The sequence below is a fragment of the Aedes albopictus genome, chromosome 3 (genome assembly GCF_035046485.1).
Source record: "Aedes albopictus strain Foshan chromosome 3, AalbF5, whole genome shotgun sequence".
Classification (NCBI taxonomy): Eukaryota; Metazoa; Arthropoda; class Insecta; order Diptera; family Culicidae; genus Aedes; species Aedes albopictus.
Genome location: NC_085138.1, coordinates 259,777,553 through 259,794,454, shown reverse-complemented (window position 1 = coordinate 259,794,454; position 16,902 = coordinate 259,777,553). Strand labels below are relative to the sequence as shown.

The following is a 16,902-nucleotide window of genomic DNA, read 5'->3' as shown; positions in this document are numbered from 1 at the left end:
TGGATTTTGCATTTTGAGGGGGCAGATAAAAAAATATTTATCAAAATTTCGAGTCTTGCTCAAAATTCTTTAACAAATCCGATGAGTTTTTAAAATTTTTAAATTAAATGCTTTATTATTTTTATACCCCCCCCCCCCCTCAACCAGTCAAAGAGTGGTGGGACAAAAAGTGAAATAAATATTTGTAACGGCCTTATATAAGTCATAAATGGTCAAAATTTCATTTCAATCGGTTCATTAAATTCGGAGAAGTTAGCTATCGGATAATTTGACCTTTTCCAATAATCTTTATAACTTCGTGGAGAATGGTCCGATCTCAAATTTGAACCACTGATGCACAACTAGTTGATGCACTCACAGTAAAAATTTGAGAATATTTGATGCTTTTTTTTCGAAAAGTTACAGCTAATTGAACATTTTTTAAAAAGTGAAAATTTTGCCGAAAATTTGTCCGATTTCAAATTTGAACCACTGATGCACAACTAGTTGATGCACTCACAGTAAAAATTTGAGAACATTTGATGCTTTTTTTTTCGAAAAGTTACAGCTAATTGAACATTTTTTAAAAAGTGAAAATTTTGCTTGTCCCGATCATTTTGTCTATCTCCTGTGGTTCTGCGTAAACATAGCCATCATCAAAGTAATATTTGATATTATAATTCGAAATTTCATGAAATATTTTAAAAAGAAGACGGTTATGGCTTTCTCAGCTATTTACGCTGTTTAGTGGATTTTTTTAAATTATCGTACAAATTGGTACGAAGGTTTTCAAAATACAATGAATTTTTTTTTCAGAGGTAGGGTTTATATACACTCCCGATCAAAAGTTTGGGGTCACCCCCTCAAAAACATGACATTTGTTTAGGCCCATATCTCCGCCGCTTTGCGTCCGATTTGAAAACCCTAGGTCTTATTCGAAAGATTATAAGTCAAAGTTACTTTGAACATGATTTCGGTGAAAGTTTTTCGAACATTTTTGTATGTAAACTTAACCCAAAGCCAAAAAGAATTAAAATTGAATTATAGATGACGAAGATAACACCAAATCAGTTTTACATGTTTTACGACAGTGACTCCAAACTTTTTGCTGATGAGAGGTGCCCCCAAACTTTTGGTCGATGACATTAGGAGGTAATTTACTTTATATTTTTTTTTCCTAGATTTTTTAGCCAAGTTCGGTAAAAGCAGTTGAAAGCTTATAGGAAATAGGTTATATTGCGACTCTCATCTTAAAGTTTGGTCGACCCAATCTCCACCAACACTGCCGTAAGTTTATATTGATTTTTTAGAAAATTTGGCAACTTTGGGTTAAGTTTACATACAAATATTTTTGAAAAACTTTCACCGAAATCATGTTCAAAGTTACTTTGACTTATTATCTTTCGAATGAGACCTAGGATTTTGAAATCGGACGCAAATTGGTGGAGATATGGGCCTAAAAAATGACATGTTTTTGAGGGGGTGACCCCAAACTTTTGATCGGGAGTGTATATATGAACAAACTAAATTGAAAAAAAATCAGGGTCACCTAATTTTCCGGAAAACTTCAGGGAAAAGCAAACATTTTCCACATATTCCACATACTTAGAAAAACCATAACTCAACAACAAAGCATCGTAGGCACAGTTTTTTTTTGTGAAATCATAAGCAAATTTTCTCAGCAATAAAATAAATACAAAATGAAAATTTTTTCCAATAAATTTTCCACTGATGAGGAAAATCGGTTGGAAAAGTTTATTTCTTTTTTTATGTCCAATTTTAAGGAAATTGTCCAGATGTTTTCTTTGAAAAATCATAACTTAAAAACCCTAATTAATCCACCTTGCGGTGATGGTGCCTTTCTCGTGCCTTCAAAAACACATTTCAACACAACTCAAGTGACATGTTGATGAATATCGCACTTTCATACGTTTAACAGAAATCCATTTCATGGCATAAGAGATCATATCATTTATCTGGTTTTTGATTTTTGAGCCTTGAACTCTTAAAAAAACAGCCGCAATCTTAAATTTTGAGCCGCCATTTAGGATCTATGTCCAGCAGCTTGGAAATTCTGGTCGCTATTTTTGGACTCCAGACTTCTTCCCCATATCAGATACACCCATATTGATTGGTTTTAGAGCCCAAAACTCCATTAAACAGCCGCCATTTTGAATGTTGAGACGCCTTCTTGGATATTCTGGTAGCTGTTTTTGAACTCCGGTTGTCTTCCCCATACCAAATATACCCGTATTGAACGGTTTTAGAGCGTAAACCTCCATTAAACAGCTGCCATCTTGAAGTTTATGCCGCCATCACTAATTTTAAGACGCCATATATCCATATAGTGAACATATAGCCTTTCAGTACATTTCGGTGTACGAGAAAGGCAAAACAATATTTTCGAGCTTAAATGCTGTAGAAAACTAAAATATTTAACTAAACCAATAGATTGAAAGATCTGTTTTTGATTCACACTTAAAAAATCTAAAATTTGCACGAGACAGAAACATCAATGAACGTAAACATTTTTAAGACTGAATCACAAATTGGACTCAATTTTACGCGCATCATGTCCTGGTTGGTTGCGATAGATGTCAACAAATCCACTTTACCAGAAACGTAGAATTATTATCACATTCATCTGCCACCTTCCAACTCGGTGAAATAGCCGAGAGTTAAGAGATGTGGCTCACAATCAGCAGATCCTGAGTTCGAATCCAAATATTATACTTTTATATGTTTTATTTATCAGATCGGTTCTAGCGATTGCTAGACGCTAAGAAAATATAAGTCCAAGGAGACGTAAATTTACATGTTTTGATCTCTAAATTTGTGTCTTTGAAGACGCTTGTATATGTCAGGTTCAGGACACCTAAAATTACATGATTTTTTCTAGGTGTGTAGAAAATTCAATAAACTTTCGAATGAGGGTTAAAAAGCTGCAATAAGTTTGACCATTTTCAAGTTATAGCCAGTTTGAGGCAAGCAAAGTCAAAAACATGTAAAGTTCAATTACTATGTAACGGTCGAGATTTGACGATATGCGTACACATTGTTTTCACTATTGGTGATCCTCTATCACTCCTTAAAAAGTTTGCATTCACCCATCGGGGCCCCCCGGAACCGGTTCCGGAACACTACCGGTTCAGATATGGTCCGATACTGTTTTCCTGCTAACCGTTCTTCAGGTTATCGAAAATGCCGCTGTTTGTTGTGTCGCATGAATGAGTTATGTTCAATTTTATATTTGGTCACTTCCGGCGGAACACCCAGAACCGGTTCTGCAACACTACCGGTTCTGATATGGTCTGAGACTATTTTCTTGCTTACCGTTCATCAGATTATCGAAAATGCTGTGGTTTGATGTGTCGCTTTCTGGGTATGGTTCTTTTTTGTGTATGGCCACTTCCGGCGGGACATCTGGAACCGGTTCCGGAACACTACCGGTTCAGATATGGTCTGAGACTATTTTCCTGCTTACCGTTCATCAGGTTATCAAATATGACACGGTTTGATGTGCCGCATGCATGGGTTTGGTTCTCTTTTATATTTGGCCACTTCCGGCGGGATACCCAGAACCGGTTCCGGAACACTACCAGTTCAGGTATGGTCTTATACTATTTTCCTGTAAACCGTTCATCAGGTTATCGAAAATGCCGCTGTTTGATGTGTCACATGCATGGGTTTGGTTCTCTTTTATATTTGGCAACTTCCGGCGGGACTTCCGGAACCGGTTCCGGAACACTACCGGTTCTGATATGGTCTGAGATCATTTTCCTGCTTACCGTTCATCAGATTATCGAAAATGCCGTGGTTTGATGTGTCGCATGCATGGGTTTGGTTCTCTTTTATATTTGGCCACTTCCGGCGGGACTTCCGGAACCGGTTCCGGAATACTTTCGGTTCAGATATGGTCTGAGACCATTTTCCTGCTTTCCATTTATCAGATGATCAAAAATGCCGTGGTTTAATATGTCGCATGCATGGGTTTGTAGCATTTTCATGTCTGGCTCCTCCCAGAGGTACCGATCCGGAACACCTAAATGGCCATAACTCCGGAACGGCTGAACCGATCCGAACCATTTTCAATAGGAAACAATGGGACCAGATTCCGCGTCGAATGAACCGTCGGTGATTAAAATCGGTTGAGGTTTACTGCCAAAAAGTGATGTGAGTTTATTTTGTACACACACATACTCACACACACACATACACACACACACACATACATACACACACACAGACATCACCTCAATTCGTCGAGCTGAGTTGATTGGTATATGTGACTCGACCCTCCGGGCCTTCTATCAGAAAGTCATTTTTTGAGTGAACATATAGCCTTTCCAGTACACTTAGTGTACGAGAAAGGCAAAAACATCGTAGACACAATGAAATCGTAAACATTTTTTTCAGTGACCCACAAAAAATACAAAATAAAAATTGCTTTCCACAATTTTTTCCACTGTTAAAGAAAATTGGTTTGAAAAGTCGAAAAAACTATTTACGAAAAATTCCCAAAACATGTTTTGCCTTTCTCGTACACCAAGGTGTACCGAAAGGCTATATGTTCACTCCAAAAACGAAAATTTTATAGAGCCCTCGGAGGGGTCAAGTCTTATATACCAATCGACTCAGCTCGACGAGTTGAGATGATGTCTGTGTGTGTGTATGTGTGTGTGTGTGTATGTATGTGTGTGCGTATGTGCGTGTGTGTGTGTGTGTGTGTACAAAAAGGTCACCTCATTTTTAGATAGTAAATATCAACCGATTTCAACGACCGATGGTTCATTCGACGCGGCATATAGTCCCATTGTTTCCTATTGAAAATGGTTCAGATCGGTCCAGCCGTTCCGGAGTTATGGCCATTTAGGTGTTCCGGACCGGTACCCCAGGAAGGGGCCAGATATAAAAACGCTACAAACCCATGCATGCGACACATCAAGCCACGGCATTTTGAATAACCTGATGAACGGTAAGCAGGAAAATAGTCTCAGACCATATCTGGACCGGTAGTGTTCCGTAAACGGTTCCGGGTGTTCCGCCGGAAGTGGCCAAATATGAAAGTGAAATGAACCCATGCATGCGACACATCAAACAGTGGCTTTTTCGATAACCTGTTGAACAGTAGGCAGGAAAACATTGTCAGTCCATATCTGAACCGGTAGTGTTCCGGAACCGGTTCCTGGTGTTCCGCCGGAAGTGGCCAAATATGAAAGTGAACCAAACCCATGCATGCGACACATCAAACAGCGGTTTTTTCGATAACCTGATGAACAGTAGGAAGGAAAACATTGTCAGACCATATCTAAACCGGTAGTGTTCCGGAACCGGTTCCTGGTGTTCCGCCGGAAGTGGCCAAATATGAAAGTGAACCAAACCCATGCATGCGACACATCAAACAGCAGCTTTTTCGATCACCTGATGAACAGTAGGCAGGAAAACATTCTCAGACCATATTTGAACCGATAGTGTTACAGAACCCGTTCCAGATGTCCTGCCGGAAGTAGCCGAGTATAAAAGTTAAACGAACCCTCACATGCGACGCATCAAATCGCGGCTCTTTAGGCAACCTGATAAACCTTTAGCAAGAAAATAGTTTCAGACCATATTTGGATCAACCGATAGTGATCCGGAACCGGTTCCAGGTGTCCCGCCGGATGTGGTCAAATGTGGAAGAGAACCAAACTCATGCCTGCGGTACATCAAACAGCGGATATTTAAATTATTTGATGAACGATTAGCAAGAAAATAAGCTCAGACCACAACTAAGATCTCTTTAAAGACTACCGAAGTGGCCAAATGCCAAAAGGCACCAAACACATGCATGTGACACATCAGATAGCGGCTTTTCAGATAACTTGATGAACGGTTGGCAAGAAAATAGGCTCAGACCACATTAGACAATATCGGTAGTGTTCCAGAACCGTTTCAGTTGTTACGCCAGAAGTGGCCAAATGCACAAATGAACCAAACCCATCCATTAGACGCACCAATTCATGTCTTTTTAGGAAGCCTGATGAACAGTTAGCAAGAAACTAGTTTCAAACCATATAAGGGATAATCGGTATTGTCCCGGAATCGGTTCCAAGTGTCCCGCTGGAAGTGGTTAAATGAAAAAGTGATCCTAACCCATGCATGCTATACAACAAATCGTGACTTTTTAGATAACCCGATAAACGGTTAGCAAGAAAATTGGCTCAGACCGCATTCAAAACTACCGATAGTGTTCAGGATTGGGTTTCTCGGGTATCCTACCGAATGTGGCCAAATACAAAAGTGAACCAAACCAATGCATGCGACACATCAAACCGCGTTTTTTTAAATAAGGGAACGTCCGTAAATTACGTCACACAAATTTTGACAATTTTCAACTCCCCTTCCCCCTATGTCACACTTTTTATATGAGGCCTCTAAAATTTTAGTATGGGTCGTCACACTGTGCCGAACACCTCCTCAAAGCGTGACGTAATTTATGGACGTTCCCTAACCTGAGGAACGATTAGCAATAAAATAGGCTCAGACCACATTAGAGGCTACCGATAGTGATGCAAAACTAGCATTGGGTGCTTCACAGGAACTATAAAGGTGAACAAAGTCAATGCAAGCGATAAATATGTGTAAGAGTGCAACATCTTGACTAAACTAAGACCACATATATACAGACGTCTCACTCTACTCACTAACCATCGTGCTTGTTTCAACGGTTGAATCAAATATAAATCAAGCCTAACTTTACCAAACACCGTATGTAACATAGAGTAATGCGGGGCAAAAGTTCGCACCTAACAGCCTTTATCAATTAACTATTAGGGACAAGGTATTTGGAGTACATTGCTGAAAATTTCTAGGGCACCGTTTTTTGGAACTGTTGAACGGATTTAGAATAAAATACATCACGCTGTTGACAACCACTGAACAATTAGCGTGATGCATTTTCACCCAAATCCGTTCAACGGTTCTAAAAAACAGTGCTCTAGAAATGTTTAGCTATGTACTCAAAATAAATATCGTTGTTTCTCGTTAAACGAATCCCTGTCATGTTACCTTCGAAACGTAGTACTAGATTTTTTCACGTTCCTTTGGTAGTTCTAGTAATAAAAATTTTAATTCAAGTACTCAAATGCGAACTTTTGCCCCATAGTTTGAAGTTCATTAATTTCATGTAAATTCATGTTCACCATTTCACTCTATGCACGAAATGTGTTTCTTTCAATTCATGACATTACATGCCAATTGGAACACGGCCTGGTACTCAGCTTTAGTATACAGTGTATTTTATGAACACTTCCAAAACTTATAACAAAGAGCGTTACTGAAGTTTTCAAAATACATTGTGAAGTAATTACAATTGTAAGTGTTACACAAAATACTTGAAAAAAAAAAACAAATATGCTGCACAACTTTTGAACGGGACTGTAATTTTAATCTAACCTTCGTCAGTATGGTGATGAATTATAAGTATGAATTTACAAACTAAGCTATGAAAGACCCCCAAAAAAGTAGAACAACATAATATTCCCAAAAACTTTCAAAGGTTGACATGAATATGGCGAAAAAATGTTCCAAAATGTTTTTCAGCCATTTTCATTTTTAAAAGGCGAACACACTGATAGCCTTATAATCGATTTTCTTCCAAAAATAAGTTCAAATCCTTTTTCAGAATGATTTAAAGATGCATACTACACCTATTATACATAATGTTAGTTTCTATACGAAATCGGCATTGCTTCAAATGTTTTGTAACTATATTGATGCTCTAGATTCAGATATATAGTGTGAACTTTTGCCCCACAGCTACTGCGAACTTTTGCCTTACTGTCGAGGCTTTAACAATGTTCCTTCCTACAAGAAACACTAGAATCTTTTTGTTTATTCGAGTGCATTTCTAGAATTACTATGGAATGACGATTCTCCGACATCAAGAGATTTAGTAAATCTTCTTCTTTCGATCATTACAAATTCTTATTACAAAAGGTCAAAAAATTACATCAAAACAGCTAGAAACACATTTGTTTTCATAACTCTGCTACTACATAACGAAATCGTTCTAGTTTTTATTGACGAGTATCTGACCTGACAATGTGTCGAATCCATACAAGTTTACCTGGGTTTTTAACTCGTGCGCAGAGAAAGACCCACTTTGAACTTTTTCCCCGTGCGAACTTTTGCCCCGCATTACTCTATGTAAACAAAAAAAAAAGATTTTCACATGAGGCGCTGAGTTCCGTTAAGGATTACTTGTATCACTCACCTTTAGGGATGATTTGTGAAAAAATGCCCGGAATTTTCACGTTTCTGAAATGCTCAATGTATTAGTTGCTATGGGAACAGCGAACTTCCCCTTCGATCGTCTTCGTTCGTGGATTTTGTTAGATACCTACGGTGTTTGGTAAAGTTACGAGTGAAATCGTTTTTGTTCGATTGACGTTTCCTCACTACCGCCATCAAGCCAGCAGCGGGTTGTGAAATGCAACCTGATTAGCATTTAATGATTATTTTTTCGTGACGATAAATATAACAGCAATATGTTCCAAATAATATGTCTGTTTGTCTGTACTAAAGCAATCGTAACAAATCACACCATTTCAGATTCCTGAGGTGTAAAAATATACAGCAGGATGGATCAACATTATATGAGAAAATGAAAATTATCGCATCAACCTCGGACAAAGTTTTTTCAATTCTCTTTTGAGTCTAAAACTATTGGGATTTTTTTATGGTTTTATTGCTTTCATTTTTTGTCAAATATTACATGAATCTTGTAACCTATGATAATAAAATATAGCCTAAAGTGTAAAAAAAAACTTTGTCGAAGACCGTAAAGTCATCTGTGATTGTGAAAAAAGTTATATCCTAGCTTGTAATTATCGTCTTGATGTTGATCGGCCTTCAGTGATAGTGAAGGTGCTCATGCAGTCAACTGAAAATTCTGATTTTTTTCAGCTCTGTCTATACGTTTAACTTAACGTCGGAATATGTTTTATTAATAAGTTTCCCAATTTTATTAAAATTATTGCTTTACTAAATAAAGTATTCTCAGGATTTAGGAACAGTTCTGATAACGTCGACGGAAATATCATGCTTCGGAATGATGGCCCATGCACAGAAATTTTCTAAACAAAGCAATAAAGGAGGACTCCATAAATAGGGACCGAATTGTAGACCACCCGATAGGTAGTAGAATGTCCGCATCACGACGGTTTCAAACCGAACAGACTCAATATATACCAAAACTTCCGTATGACATTCTTGAGTTCAGCAAAGCCATCTTGACAAGGAAACCTTGACCGATTGAACCCCTGAAAAAGCCCCATACGGACCGAAAAGTCGGAAAAAATCATAAACTAGTGTTTTCGATTTCTCTAAAAGACTGCAAAGCCAACATTCTGAAGCAAAACTATCCCAGTCGTATCCCGACCAAGGAAAGATCATGAGTACATGTTCGACGAGAAAGGCTATATCACCACTAGGTGGATTAATCTGGGTTTTTGAAAGAAATTTCAAATGCTATATTCTGTGAAATTTTCAAGATGTGTTTTTTTTTGTGCCTGACCAATTTTGTGGAAATTGTCCAGATGTTGATTATTAATTTGCTCAAAATGATCATTACTCAGGAAAGAAAAAACAACACATCTTGAAAGTTTCACAGAATATAGCGTATAAAATTTCCATCCAAACATATTTTTTTTAGAAATTTTTGTAAATAGTATTTCCGACATTTCTAACCGATTTTCCTCAACAACAATTCATTAAATTCTGATAACCTTCGTACCAATTTGTACGATGATAAAAAAAAACCCTTTAGTGAATCCCCTTAGCTGCGTTTTTCTTCACTGCAAACTCAAGTCACTGTTATTACGATATATTTCAGATCAAAACCGTTCTAAAAGTTATTTTCGTGGCAATGGTCCACAGCCGAGATTATACAGATGTTTTAAAATATTTCGAAGTGATGGTGAAAGTCTTGAGTGATCCAGACACAGATGTGGAACTGACGTTGAAGCATCTCAACTATGACGAAGCAGACGCATTCATGCAGCAGGCTAACGATTGCGAAGAAAAAACCTTTGAGAAAATGAGCGATCCAATTTACAAGCGGTCGCCGTTTTATAAAGATGCTAAGACAGTTTATGAAAACGCAATTGATGGTAAAACGACAAAACAAAATCAAAATTTCACTTTGGAGTTTATGAAGCAGTACATGGCACTGGTTCCTCTGTGGACAGCCATTTGCCATTTACCGAAATCATCCTCTCATACAGAATTCCCAACGAAGTTCCGTTTCAACACCAACAATATAGAAAGTCACTGGTGTGAAGAAAAAGAAGCTTTAAGATCTGCGGTGTTGGATGTGGGAAAACTTCCGATCCCAGTTGATCGCTTTGTGAGGGCAAAAAAGGATGAAACAAGAGCTGTAATTATACGTTACAGAAATGCCATCCCAAAAAGCAGACTGAACTGCCGGCCGAAAAGCTATAGAAAGCCAATTGGAAGTGATGTCCCAAAAAGTAACTCGGAAATGTCAGAAAAGGATATAGTAAATGCCGAATCGCAGTGGAAACGAGTTCCCAAGCGAGATCGTACACCGCAGAACACTGGACTGGCTTCGAAACGGGCGCGCAAAAGGTTGTTCGACAGAAGTGTGGAAGACATCGAAATCAAACCTTCAATCAAAACCTTTATTGAACTTAAAACAAAGCTTGATTCAAACGCTCCAGGAAAACAATATTTCATTGGTAGACTGGTCTATCGAGAAAGGATACATTTATTAGATATTCTGGACATCCAATGCTTGGCTGATCATACGGAGTTGTACGAGTCTACGGTTGAGTCGGCATTAACTGCAGTGGGAGTGGACAAAAAAGACACGTACGTGTGCGAGTTCCATGAAGGGCGCCAGCTATATGGATTTGGGCTCTACGAAAATTTCGAATCACTGGATAGCCAAACTTCGGGGCAACATGTGAAAACAGTGGAACACATATTGAAGCACAAGAAGGTGATTGTTCCAATACTGCATAACAATCACTTTTATCTGACATTGGTTGATTTTGCAAAGAAGAGGCTGGAGCTTTTCAACTCCTTGAAAACAACGACGTCTTTGACAGCGCAAGGAGTATTCAACCGGTGGATGGACGTTTTGTCCTTTCTGTGTGCATCCTCTAAATCACTAAAAAATGTGAAGAAAAATCAGCACACTTGGACATACGATGACATTCCAACAACACAACAAAAGGATGGTGTCAGCTGCGGAATTTTTGTTTTTTATTTTGCGGAGCAGCTATTGAATGGTAAGATTTTGTTTTGCAATAAATTGTTCAGAAAAAATTTCATTATTTGGAACTCATGAAAAAAAAAAGTCAATTAACCCTTCGTCTGTTTTTTTCCTGAATGCATTATTAAAACACTTTTTCATATAAATCTGTGTTTTAAATCGCCTGGCAAAAAGATGTATTTGATCAAATGCTCAAATACGAATATATATAAAAAAAACGAACAGATAAAGGGGAAGAAAGGTGCTAACCAAAAAAAAATATGCTTTATTCGTCTACTTTTATATACAAAGAAACATTAATCTATTATCTATTTAATTGCTTTTGCATATTTATTTCACAGGGAAAACAACATTCACTGACAAAATAGTCGTCAGTGAAAAAAGAAAAGAGATTTTCAAATTATTGAGAAACTTCTTAACTAGTGACATCTGCTTCAACTGCGGAGGAAGCCTGATTCCTATCAATAGAATCAGCTGTGCACAGTGTAACAGACATTGTTGCCTAAATTGCTACCGAAATTCCGATGTTGGAAAAACATTGGGAACATTTACCTGCAATGGATGTAAATAAATAAAAATGTGAATTCAATGCATTTCGCATTTACAAACGCTTGGTAAGTACTCAAAATAGGTTAAATTTCAATAAATTTAAGTTAAAAATGCAGAAATAATTAATGAGTAAAATATCATCAATCTTCATCTAAATAATTGGTATATATTTTTCTTTCAGTGAACGACAGGATTTCATTATCTTTTGTACAACCTATTTATATAATTTCATGTTTTTCAGTATTGCTTATTATACAGATGAAAAATAAACACACATATATATCTAACAATTGAACTAAACTTTGTCCAGTAAGGGGCTGTTCATAAACCACGTAGACTTTTTGGGGGGATGAGGGGAGGTTCTGGCCAAAGTCTATGCTCCAAACAAATTTTCAAATTTTTGTATAGACAAAAGTCAACGAGGGGGAAGACCAAATTTTGGTCTACGTGGTTTATGAACAGCCCCTAAAAGTTCCTGCAGTTTCATTCTTACTCTCACGTGGACTTTTTTGTAATATGTTACTACAGTAATAACGGTAAGGTAGGTGGTGCAGCAAAATTATGTGTTTCTAACAGAGCATTTATAATAAAAAGAACAAACTATTCATTTAGATCTCAACTTTGAATTTTATTCTAACACCAATGAGAAAAAAATATTATTTACTGATAAAAGAACACTACACCTGCATAGATTACCTCAATTTTTAAAGAATTTCTAACATTATATAAAAAATTACTGATAGAGCACATTTAACTAATCAAAGATATCAATTTTTAAAGTCCCTCCAAATATGTTTGTATGACTCGTTTTCTCTTATAAAAAAATATAATTCACTTATAGAACACTTCACTTCTTTATGATTTCAATGTCAATAGATTGCCTCTTAACCCGGAATTCCTTGAGGACATTATAGAACGTTTAAAGTCCTGCAGGTTGATGTGGTTCAACCAACCTGCAAGGCTTTTCTCAGCTTTAAAATTATTTATAACAAATAAAAAAACTTGAATTTACTTATAAGAGAACACTTCACTTCTTTATGATTTCAATGTCAACAGATTGCTCCTTAACCCAGGAAGTCCTTGAGGACATTATAGAACGTTTAAAGTCCTGCAGGTTGATGTGGTTCAACCAACCTGCAAGGCTTTTCTCAGCTTTAAAATTATTTATAACAAATAAAAAAAAACTCGAATTTGCTTATACGAGAACACTTCACTTCTTTATGATTTCAATGTCAACAGATTGCTCCTTAACCCAGGAAGTCCTTGAGAATATTATAGAACGTTTAAAGTCCTGCAGGCTGATGTGGTTCAACCACCCTGCAAGGTTTTTCTCAACTTTGAGAATATTTCTAACAAATATGAAAAACTCGAATTTACTTATAAGAGAACGCTTCACTTCTTTATGATTTCAATGTCAACAGATTGCTCCTTAACCCAGGAAGTCCTTGAGGACATTATAGAACGTTTAAAGTCCTGCAGGTTGATGTGGTTCAACCACCCTGCAAGGCTTTTCTCAGCTTTAAAATTATTTCTAATAAATAAAAAAAAACTCGAATTTACTTATAAGAGAACACTTCACTTCTTTATGATTTCAATGTCAACAGATTGCTCCTTAACCCATGAAGTCCTGAGGACATCATAGAACGTTTAAAGTCCCGCAGGTTGATGTGGATCAACCACCCTGCAAGGTTTTTCTCAATTTTGAGATTATTTCTAACAAATATGAAAAACTCGAATTTACTTATAAGAGAACACTTCACTTCTTTATGATTTCAATGTCAACAGATTGCTCCTTAACCCAGGAAGTCCTTGAGGACATTATAGAACGTTTAAAGTCCTGCAGGTTGATGTGGTTCAACCACCCTGCAAGGTTTTTCTCAATTTTGAGATTATTCCTAACAAATATGAAAAACTCGAATTTACTTATAAGAGAACACTTCACTTCTTTATGATTTCAATGTCAACAGATTGCTCCTTAACCCAGGAAGTCCTTGAGGACATTATAAAACGTTTAAAGTCCTGCAGGTTGATGTGGTTCAACCACCCTGCAAGGTTTTTCTCAACTTTGAGATAATTCCTAACAAATATGAAAAACTCGAATTTACTTATAAGAGAACACTTCACTTCTTTATGATTTCAATGTCAACAGATTGCTCCTTAACCCAGGAAGTCCTTGAGGACATTATAGAACGTTTAAAGTCCTGCAGGTTGATGTGGTTCAACCACCCTGCAAGGCTTTTCTCAGCTTTAAAATTATTTCTAACAAATAAAAAAAACTCGAATTTACTTATAATAGAACACTTCACTTCTTTATGATTTCAATGTCAACAGATTGCTCCTTAACCCAGGAAGTCCTTGAGGACATTATAGAACGTTTAAAGTCCTGCAGGTTGATGTGGTTCAACCACCCTGCAAGGTTTTTCTCAATTTTGCGATTATTCCTAACAAATATGAAAATCTCTAATTTACTTATAAGAGAACACTTCACTTCTTTATGATTTCAATGTCAAGAGATTGCTCCTTAACCCAGGAAGTCCTTGAGGACATTATAGAACGTTTAAAGTCCTGCAGGTTGATGTGGTTCAACCACCCTGCAAGGTTTTTCTCAACTTTGAGATAATTCCTAACAAATATGAAAAACTCGAATTTACTTATAAGAGAACACTTCACTTCTTTATGATTTCAATGTCAACAGATTGCTCCTTAACCCAGGAAGTCCTTGAGGACATTATAGAACGTTTAAAGTCCTGCAGGTTGATGTGGTTCAACCACCCTGCAAGGTTTTTCTCAATTTTGCGATTATTCCTAACAAATATGAAAATCTCTAATTTACTTATAAGAGAACACTTCACTTCTTTATGATTTCAATGTCAAGAGATTGCTCCTTAACCCAGGAAGTCCTTGAGGACATTATAGAACGTTTAAAGTCCTGCAGGTTGATGTGGTTCAACCACCCTGCAAGGTTTTTCTCAATTTTGAGATTATTCCTAACAAATATGAAAAACTCGTATTTACTTATAAGAGAACACTTCACTTCTTTATGATTTCAATGTTAAGAGATTGCTCCTTAACCCAGGAAGTCCTTGAGGACATTATAGAACGTTTAAAGTCCTGCAGGTTGATGTGGTCCAACCACCCTGCAAGGCTTTTCTCAGCTTTAAAATTATTTCTAACAAATATAAAAAACTCTAATTTACTTATAAGAGAACACTTCACTTCTTTATGATTTCAATGTCAAGAGATTGCTCCTTAACCCAGGAAGTCCTTGAGGACATTATAAAACGTTTAAAGTCCTGCAGGTTGATGTGGTTCAACCACCCTGCAAGGTTTTTCTCAACTTTGAGATAATTCCTAACAAATATGAAAAACTCGAATTTACTTATAAGAGAACACTTCACTTCTTTATGATTTCAATGTCAACAGATTGCTCCTTAATCCAGGAAGTCCTTGAGGACATTATAGAACGTTTAAAGTCCTGCAGGTTGATGTGGTTCAACCACCCTGCAAGGTTTTTCTCAATTTTGCGATTATTTCTAACAAATATGAAAATCTCTAATTTACTTATAAGAGAACACTTCACTTCTTTATGATTTCAATGTCAACAGATTGCTCCTTAACCCAGGAAGTCCTTGAGGACATTATAGAACGTTTAAAGTCCTGCAGGTTGATGTGGTTCAACCACCCTGCAAGGTTTTTCTCAATTTTGCGATTATTCCTAACAAATATGAAAATCTCTAATTTACTTATAAGAGAACACTTCACTTCTTTATGATTTCAATGTCAAGAGATTGCTCCGTAACCCAGGAAGTCCTTGAGGACATTATAGAACGTTTAAAGTCCTGCAGGTTGATGTGGTTCAACCACCCTGCAAGGCTTTTCTCAGCTTTAAAATTATTTCTAACAAATAAAAAAAAACTCGAATTTACTTATAAGAGAACACTTCACTTCTTTATGATTTCAATGTCAACAGATTGCTCCTTAACCCAGGAAGTCCTTGAGGACATTATAGAACGTTTAAAGTCCTGCAGGTTGATGTGGTTCAACCACCCTGCAAGGTTTTTCTCAATTTTGAGATTATTCCTAACAAATATGAAAAACTCGTATTTACTTATAAGAGAACACTTCACTTCTTTATGATTTCAATGTCAACAGATTGCTCCTTAACCCAGGAAGTCCTTGAGGACATTATAGAACGTTTAAAGTCCTGCAGGTTGATGTGGTTCAACCACCCTGCAAGACTTTTCTCAGCTTTAAAATTATTTCTAACAAATAAAAAAAACTCGAATTTACTTATAAGAGAACACTTCACTTCTTTATGATTTCAATGTCAACAGACTGTTCCTTAACCCAGGAAGTCCTTGAGGACATTATTGAATGTTTAAAGTCCTGCAGGTTGATGTGGTTCAACCACCCTGCAAGGCTTTTCTCAGCTTTGAAATTATTTCTAACAAATATAAAAAACTCGAATTTACTTATAAGAGAACACTTCACTTCTTTATGATTTCAATGTCAACAGATTGCTCCTTAACCCAGGAAGTCCTTGAGGACATTATTGAATGTTGAAAGTCCTGCAGGTTGATGTGGTTCAACTACCCTGCAAGGCTTTTCTCAGCTTTGAAATTATTTCTAACAAATATAAAAAACTTGAATTTACTTATAAGAGAACACTTCACTTGTTTATGATTTCAATGTCAACAGATTGCTCCTTAACCCAGGAAGTCCTTGAGGACATTATAGAACGTTTAAAGTCCTGCAGGTTGATGTGGTTCAACCACCCTGCAAGGCTTTTCTCAGCTTTAAAATTATTTCTAACAAATAAAAAAAAACTCGAATTTACTTATAAGAGAACACTTCACTTCTTTATGATTTCAATGTCAACAGACTGTTCCTTAACCCAGGAAGTCCTTGAGGACATTATTGAATGTTTAAAGTCCTGCAGGTTGATGTGGTTCAACCACCCTGCAAGGCTTTTCTCAGCTTTGAAATTATTTCTAACAAATATAAAAAACTCGAATTTACTTATAAGAGAACACTTCACTTCTTTATGATTTCAATGTCAACAGATTGCTCCTTAACCCAGGAAGTCCTTGAGGACA

At 36.8% G+C, this 16,902-nt stretch overlaps 1 long non-coding RNA gene across 1 annotated transcript; it reads right to left on the bottom strand.

Annotated features, from left to right (window-relative positions):
* Positions 1–1,347: 1,347 nt before the first annotated feature.
* LOC134290092 (uncharacterized) lies at positions 1,348–4,470 on the bottom strand. The gene is made up of 2 exons (XR_009998856.1): positions 4,359–4,470; positions 1,348–1,808 (listed from the first exon to the last, which is right to left on the bottom strand). It is a non-coding gene; the product is annotated as an uncharacterized LOC134290092 (long non-coding RNA).
* Positions 4,471–16,902: the final 12,432 nt, after the last annotated feature.